General features: G+C 60.5%; 1 long non-coding RNA gene across 1 annotated transcript; it reads right to left on the bottom strand.

Moving 5' to 3' along the window:
* Positions 1-5838: 5838 nt before the first annotated feature.
* On the bottom strand, positions 5839-7716 carry LOC130458193 (uncharacterized). Its single transcript, XR_008917279.1, has 2 exons — positions 7616-7716; positions 5839-7406 (listed from the first exon to the last, which is right to left on the bottom strand). It is a non-coding gene; the product is annotated as an uncharacterized LOC130458193 (long non-coding RNA).
* Between the last annotated feature and the right edge of the window lie 866 nt (positions 7717-8582).

Below are 8582 nucleotides of genomic sequence, written 5' to 3'. Positions count from 1 at the left end.
TCAGCACTAATTTGCAGTGTCTCCACCTGAAGTCGAGCTCTGCATTTGTCCCTGAAAGGGCTTTCAACTGACCAATTCCGTGTGGTGCCCAACACATTTCTCAATGGGTTGTCTTTGCAGTGGGAAGAGTGAGCTGGGCTGATCTGCGAGAAAGTGGCAGCATGGCGGGCTGATGCCAAACTCCACCGCCAGTGGGGGCTGTGGGCAAAAACCTGGTTGGAGTGTCCTCTTGGGGTTGGGCTGGAGACCTTTAGAGGCCTTCACGGCTCCCCAAGTCTGCTTTAGGTTTGATTCAGGATATCGTTTCCTGGCCATGGATTTTTAAAGCCACTTGTGCGTTCTATAGCCAGGAAAGAGGCTGCTCATTTGGGGATGGGGGCCGGGCCGGGCCACATTCTGGATTGGCTGTTAGCGGGTTCCCTCCTGCCGCAAAAAGAGGAAGGAATGGACTGAGGAGTAAATGCCTCCCTCCTGCCCTACAGGCTCTGGGCCTGAATAGGCCCAAAGAGCTTTCTTCTGAGTATTGGGGAAGATGGGCCACTATTAACCAGCCTTGCATTGAGTGCACTCTTGGAGCTGGCTCTCTTGTAGACAGATCTGAATGAGCCCCGCCTTGTGTTTAAAGGGAGAGAAATCGCCATTCTCAACCCACTGCTGGGGGGGGGGGCTCCCCCAAATGAGCCTGTGGGAGGAAAGCAGATTCGCTTACCAAACCTCGGGCTGTCTGAGGGCCTCAGATCTGGTAGAACTTAGACCCCAATGCTGTGATTGAGCCGAGTGGAGACGTCCCCCCGACTCCACCTGGGCACTTCTTGTTCAGGCCCTCTGCCACCCTGACACAAAAGGAGACTAAGGCCGAGGCCCATCTGTGCGGGGGGTGGCATGCAGGCTCGGCCATGTCTTGTTCTCTCCTGAATGAGCACCGTTCTCCATGGATGGCCTACCCTGTCGGTTAGCTTTGAAAGATTCTTGGATGGGCAACTGAGAAAACAAGTTTGTCGAGTGCTTTTCTGGGATCTCTGAAGCATCTAAAGTGGACGTGACCACTGGCCAGCAGGGGGGGCTTCAAGGAAGGAAGGGGTCCTTGGGCCTCGGCCGGCTTCCTCCCAAAGATGGGGGACCCGCTGCGGTCTCCCCGAGGGTGCGCTCGCTGCCTCGTCCTTGGGTCAGAAGGAGCCCACCTCAGGATTCTGTGGGAGAAGCTGCTGGCGCCAGCAGAGAGAAGGGTGGCCTTTCACACGGATGGTGCATCAGCCTGAGTCATGTGGGGTGTGTGGTCCGGTGGAAGAGATCCGGGCTGGTCCAGGAGAGGGTGGGAGGAATGGCCTGGGCAACGCCGAGAAGCCTGGAGAGATCAGAGCTGAGAAGGCGCCGGCCCCCACCGCAGAAGGACCACCTGGAAAGGGTCGATGTGAGGGCCACCTTCACCCTCCCTCTGGCTACTCTGATGCCACTTCTGAGGCCCATGCCTGAGCCTGCGAGTCCACTTTCGCTTCCCAGACTTTCTGGGCCTTCTGTTCTTCAGAAACTGGGGACTCCAGGGGCTCTGCCCATCGCCTCGGCTATTGTCCCTCCATTTTTGGGGTCCCCTTTGACAGATGGAGAGTGACGCGGGCCTGAGGCATCCGCTCCGCAGGCATTTCCATCTCCACTGTTGGTGTGGATCTGGATGAGAGGGCATCCTGGCATTGGAGCACACGGGGAGAAGTTGGGGTGCTGGCTGGGAGAGGCTCGCCTGTAACCATGTGTACCTTAGAGACGGGGACGTCCCCTCGTGGGTGCCCTTGTCCTAGTGGGGAAAGTGGAACCCTGGAAATGGGATGGACCAGGTGTCCCGTCGCTGTCCAACCCCCAAGTGCTGATCCCGGGCCCTGGCCGCAGGGGCCTGGAGGAGGAGCCGGGATTCCAACCGGCCCAAGGCCTGCCACCTTTTCTTTTTTGGGGATCGTTTTTTCATGTGGTGCCCCGGCTGTGTCTGACCGGAAGAGCTCTTCTGGCCCCTGCGTGTTCTTTCTGGCTTCCTACCAAAACGCTAAGACCGAAGGGCAGGGGCTAGGCAGGCTCGCCCAGCTAGGACACTGGAGGGCCCATTGGAACCCAGGACCCTCCATCTTCATGCAGTGCCCAGAGGCTGCCTGGACTGCCACATAGCCGCCGCCAAGAGGCTCGTCCTCCCCGGACCTCAGTCACCGAGTCTGTCCTGGAGAATTGCACAGGACGGTGTTTCCAGGTCTGGAGAGAGCAGATCGCAGCGTTCGAGAGGCAGAAGCACAGCACGCAGGCTCGCCCCGTCCAGGGGCAAACCAGGGCACACTCCAAGCCCTAAAGGCCTCCTGCGGGATGCCCTCCAAATGGTCTCACCTCACCATCCACACGCGGACCCCCAAGCGGATGAAAGCTCGCTCCTGGCTCGAGCAGAAGTACCGAGTACAGTCCAGCCTGAACCCCATCCAAGCGGGGACCCATCTGATTCTCTCACAATTCTCTTTATAGGAGGTCCTGGGTTCCAGTCTGGCCTCAGATACTTCCTCGCTGTGGGGCCGGCACACAGTATTCCTTCTCAGACCGAAGGGAAGGGCTTTACATTCCATCTCAAAATCTAATAGGATCATTTCCCATGATTCACCATTCTTGCCGCCCCTCCACAGGTGTGCACTAGAGGCCTCTTTGGGCCATTGTTTTTGGATGTAGAAATGTAAGAACTCTCCCTGCCCCGAAGGAAAAGAAAGACAAAGAAGGCCCTTTCCATGGGCGCCTCCCTGGAAGGGTCTCACTCTGGCCTCCTGGAGTCCCTGCCTTTTGTTGGGCTTTTTCTTTGAGCAAACCCCCTCTTCCATCTTAGGGTGGGATGTCTGGAGTGGCGAGGCCTGCGCTGCCTGGCTCACCCAGCTGGGCAGCGTCGGGCCTCATTGGAACCCGGGACCTGTAGAGCGGAGGATGTAATGAGTGTACAGTAGCGGATCTAACCTGAACGGAGCCCAGCCAGTCTAACAACCTGACGTCATCTCTCGCACTAGGATCCCGCCCACTGCGCTGTTCCCCGCCAGTCCTGGCAGCCCCAGAGGCCAGGAGGGTCTGTCCTCTTTGAATGGGATGCCGGGCCTGGGGGAGTGGTTGGGGGGGGAGCTGTTGGGCTCTGCCCCCCCAATCCCGGCTCCCATAGAAGCAGCCTGGGGGGGGGGGCGCAGGGGCTGCTGGCTGGCCCCCTGGAAGCCGGGGAGGCCTCTTTCTGCTGCCCCGTAGTGCCCAGAGAGGAGGCAGCCCTTCAGCTGCCAGTGATGGAAGCCGTGCCCTGCGGGGGGCGGGGCCGGGAAGGCTCTATCACATGCTGGCCTTGGCGCTCCCGCCTTGAGCATCTCTTCCCAGCAGCCTCTGCGGGGCAAGGGCTGAGCCGCATTCTGGGTGCAGGCAGCATCCCCGAGGCCTCCCTCCGTCCTGGCCGAAAGGAAGCCCACAAGGAGGGGGAGCGTGGGCCATCTCAGAACTGCGAGCTTGGAGCAGCCTCCCTCCGCCTCGTCCTTCAGCCTCCTTCTGGCCCTTCAGCCTCCTTCTGGCCCTCGAAGCAGGCGCTGTCCCCATTTCACAGAGAAGGAAACAAGGCTGAGACCCGAACCCTGGCGAGACCCGAGTTCCAATTCGGCCCACATACACTTAGGACCCGGGTAAGAACTCGGCCTGGGCTCAGGTGCGGGCTGGCCGGGAGGCTGTGGAGGGATCCAGGACCCCCCCCCCCCCCACACACACACCTCGTGGGGCCATAACAGCTGGCTGACTCCAGAGAGTTCGGAAAACACCCCATTTCTGCTCTCTGTTTTGGGGTCACCTGCGTCTCCCTTCCTCCCTCCCAGAAAGCCTTCTTAGAGTTAGGACTATGTCCCGATGCCAAGGCAGAAGAGCGTCAGGCCTGGGCCGTGGGGTGAAGTGACTTGCCCAGGGTCACCCAGCCAGGAAGCATCAGAGGCCACATTGGAACCCAGGACCTCCCCTCTCTGGGCCTGCGCGCCCTGGAGCCATTTTGTTCACGCCTCCGGCCGTGCACACAAACGTCCGCTAGGGGTCGGCACCGGGCCAGCCAGCACGCACAGGTTTGCGAAGGGGCTTTCGGGCTCCACCGCTTCGCCATCCCTCCTCCATCCCTCCTCTGGCCCGGGGCTTCCCTGACGGACATCCGTGCCCTCGGGGCCGCGAGGAGCCACGTGGTGCTGGCCCAACCAATGGGGGAGCCGCCCGCCCGCGCCCACCGCGACAAGCTTTCGCAGGCTGGCCCGAGCCCTGAGGAGAGTGGGCAAGCCTGGAGGGCAAGGAAGCGGCCATCCCGCTGTTCTTCCAAGATGGAGGCCGCGCCGGGAGGTCCCCAATGGGAAGAGGGGCCGGAGGGGGCCCCGTGGCGGTGAGCACGAATCCTCCTGTGGCCAAGCGCTTTTTCAAGGGCGGAAGTTTCCATGCGGCCTCGGCCATGTCCTAGCGGGGTGGCCCTTCACCCCGCGGGCCTCCGGGGCCTCCTGTGGGCAGTGAGCCGGAGGAGATGGCCGGCCCCCCACTATCTTCGGAGAAGACCCCGAGGGCTCCCGGAGCTGGGCCAGGCGGACACAGAAGCGGCGCCCCAGGGGAGATAAGGGAGCGCCCACAGGACATCTGTGGTGGGGTTCCGTGGTGCAGCTCTCCAGGACCCCCTTTGGGGTTTCTCAGCAAATACCGGACTGGCTGGCCATCTCCGGCTCACTGGACAAGTGGGGAAACGGAGGCACACAGAGTGAAGGGACTGGCCCAGGGCCATCCGGCTCACTGTCCCCCGCCCTGCCTACAGGGCTTCCCGTTAGAGAGGTTCCAGGGGCAGCTCCCAGCGGGCACAGGACTAGGGAAGGGTTTGTGGACAGACGTGACAGCGGTGCCAGACTCCCAGAGGCGGGGCCCCGGGAGGAGGAGGGCAGCCCTGAGAGCCTGAGAAGACCTTTGGGCTGGGTGGGGGTGACTCCCTTCCAGGAGCTCCGCCTGGCCTGGGCTACCATCAGGGAAAGGCTTGGGGCCTCTGGGAGGATGCTCGGCCCATTACAAGGCCCTTTCCTGGGAACAGCCCTCCCTCCCCCATGCCTCAGAAGAGAGGGCCCCCCAAAGTCCCAGGGGGTCCCCTTCTCAGCCTCCCTTCCCTGGCCCACCCAACTTGCTCAGGCCTCTCAGCTCCTCTGGGCAGAGACCCTCCAGCTCATGGGGCAGAGGAGGAAGGGAGGCCACGAGGCCACTGTATCATCCCCTTTATAGAGGGTCCCGCAGCTAGGAAGGGACTTGAGCTCAGGTTTTCCTAACTTCAGCTCTCCCACTCTCCGCCCTAGTCTGCCCCACACCAAAGTGTTATTCCTAAAAAAGTCCTCTTTGCTTGTTTTTTCTTCTCGCTCTTTTTTAACCCTCCCCTACCATCTTGGAATCAATACTGTGCATTGGCTCCAAGGCAGAAGAGTGGTAAGGGCTAGGCAATGGGGGTCAAGTGACTTGCCCAGGGTCACACAGCTGGGAAGTGTCTGAGGCCAGATTTGAACCCAGGACCTCCCGATCCAGGCATGACAGTCTAACCACGTTTTGCACTGGCCAGTCCTTTCAGGGTCATTGCTCTCTGCCATGCACATCAGAGCCAGACCACCGGGTTCCATCTCCCTCTCTTGTGCCCAGGTTGCTGCCATGCCTGGACAATACTCCATCCTATACTCCGCCTCTTGGACTCCCCATCTTTCTTGGAGGCTCAGCTCTCCTCATCTCCTCCCGGAGCCTTTTGGGCTTTCCTCCGTGGCTACTCTGCATAGGCCTCCTCTTCAGCACTCATTAGGCACTCAGTACACAAACATGGTAGAAATCTGCATTTATTTAGCCCCTACTGTATGCTGGGCCCTGCGGTTTCAAGGATAAAAGAATGACACAGAATCTCCATTCGGGAGCTGTAGGCTGGGCCAGCCCCTCATGACCAGCTCTCGGGCTCCCCCCTCCACCCCTGGGCCGGAGATGGGCCACCCAAAGTGGTCCAGGAGGAGTCCGATGTCTGCCGGTGTCCATGACGGTGACGAGCCGGGTTCACCCTGGGGCACGGCTCCGCCTTGGATCCTTCTCTGATCTGGAGGACCCCCAGGCACAGGGGAAGCTACCAGGGTGGGCTAGTGACAAGACCAGGGTCACACAGGCAGTCCTGGAAATGGGATCTACACCTGGGTTCTCTGACTCCTCGGTCAGCACTTCCCACTGCACAACAGAGCCACCCACGTTGCCTCCCCCCACCCCCAGGGACCCAGCTGTCCCCGGGGCTGCCAGAAAGAACTCCCCCTTTGGGGATGATGGTGGAAAATCTGAGACTACCATGGAGGGATGCGAAGCGAGCAGAACCAGGAGAGCCTCCCACAGCCACAGCGAGGGGAGCCCCGCAGAGTCTAGGGGTGAAGCGCGCCCCCCCCCCAATGCAGACGGCACTCCTTGGGGATCCCCACAGAGGGGCTCTGACAGTCTTGCTCTAGGATCTCTGCCCCAGCCGTCCTGCAGCAGCGCCAGGCAAAGGGCCTGGAGGCGCAAAAAGAATAAAGACGCCGAGATAGTGAATACCGCTAATGGGAGCCAGCCACGCACAGTGCAGCTACACTAACAGTCCAAGAGATGGACACACTGACGACAAGTGCAAAGTACCCGGATGTAAACAGTCAAAATGGCGCCCCACAATGGAAATGCAGGAATGATGAACAAATGCCAAATAGCCCTAATGAGTGCACAATAGAAGCGAGGGGCAAAAATAAACCTAGCGGACATCTGAAAGGAGAAGATTAAAGACACAGAAAGAGCAATTCCAGAAGAAAGTCCTGCTCCGAGCCCACAGGACTGCATTTTGTGGGTCAGTGAGGAGATTCAGGGCAGGCCTAGGAGAGGGCTGTGGGGAGGGAAGGGGGCCAAGGCCTCCCGCCCTGCCCCCACCCGCCCCCTGGCCCTCTGTCTGTTAATGTCGCTCTCTGTCCGGGTGGGGCGCCCCTGCAGGTGGGTCAAGTTCCCGGATGAGGGTGGGGCCAGTGGCTCGGTGCCCAGCATGGGCTCAGTGGCCCCCTGGCAGAGCTTGGAGGAGGCACACGCATGACTAACAGTGACTAATAACGGCTCCTGTTTTTCCAGCCTCAGGAAGGCCGTAGAGGCCCCTGATAGCCGCCAGGCCCGGGTTTTAGAGCCTGCTGGCCGCACTGGGGAGAGAGTGAGCCCCGGCTCTGTCCCCGCCTGCCTTTGGGGGGCCGCTCCATCCCTGGGAGATGCCTGTTTCTGGGCCTCAGTTTCTTCATCTGTACAATGGATTTCATCTGCTTCAAGCCAGTCAGCACTGATGCAGTGCCCTGCACTGCATGCCCTGGCATCATGCCAGTCCAGCTTCTGCAAGCACATCATTTGGGGGGCTGTGAGGGAAACAAGGGCCAGAGAAGGTGGGGGATGGAGATGGGGAGGGCCTGAGATGGAGGAGAGCCCACACTTGAATCTAGAAGCAGGAGGGTCCCATTGGGGCTGCCCGTTTGGAAGCCCCGATGCCTGGGGCCCTTGGTTCAAATCCCACCTTGGATATTAGCTCTGTGATCAGAGCGAGCCACTGAAGCCTCAGTTTCCCCACCTGTAAAATGGGGATGACATTTTCACTTAAACATTCTTCCTCCTCCTTCGAATACTCGCTGTCTGTCTTAGTATCAGTTCTAAGACGGAAGAGCAGTCAGGGCCAGGCCATGGGGGTCAGGTGACTTAGCCAGGGTCATTCAGCATCGAAGTGTCTGAGGCCGGATTTGAGCCGGGTTCTCCGGACTCCTCTCTATCCACTGGGCCACCCAGATGCCCCCAAATGCACATTCCGACCCACATTTTTTGAGCGCGTGCCAGGCACAGGGAAAACGGAGACAAAGGGCCGAAGGCGAGGATCTGGCAGAGGTCGGGCAGCACCCTGGTACCCGGCTGCCTAAAGCCCTCATAGGCTGCTGGCTTGCGGGAGGCCCCTCCCACGCAGGACCTCCCCCGCCCCCAGCAGCCCCCGGGATGCTCCCCACGCCCGCCGCCCTTCCTCCCAGCATCCTCCCACAGGCTCCCTCCCCCATGGCAGCGTTTCCTGGGCGCTGGTTGGCTGCCTGCTAGTCCCTCCTTTTCTATTTGAAAATAAGCCCTGGAGTGGTTAACCCTCCGCAGGGGTGCCCAGCGGCAGAGCCTCCGACCCCCTTTTCAGCTGGCTCTCATTTCCTGCCGAGGCCTCGAACCCTGGATCGCAACCATCCTCAGAGCCGGGCTGCACGGTGCGCGCAGTGGTTAGCTCTTCTGCTCCTTTGGAACAACTCGGGAAGCAGAGGCTGCCGGGATGCCCATCGGGGGTCTCAGGCCCCGGGTCTGAGGCGAGGCTGGAGAGGCTGGCCATTTCCCTCTCCAGTTCATTGAACAGATGAGGAAACTGAGGCCAACTGGGAGAAGTGACTCGCTGTGGGTCACCCCGCTAGAAAGTGGCTGAGGCCAGCCTTTTGGGGCTGTCACCTAGCTGCACCTATCCCCATTTTACAGACGAGGAAACTGAGGCGGGGGTCAACGCTGGGCACTTGTCCCCC

Source organism: Monodelphis domestica, chromosome 3, assembly GCF_027887165.1.
Source record: "Monodelphis domestica isolate mMonDom1 chromosome 3, mMonDom1.pri, whole genome shotgun sequence".
NCBI classification, from domain to species: Eukaryota; Metazoa; Chordata; class Mammalia; order Didelphimorphia; family Didelphidae; genus Monodelphis; species Monodelphis domestica.
This window is presented reverse-complemented; position numbering and strand designations above follow the sequence as displayed.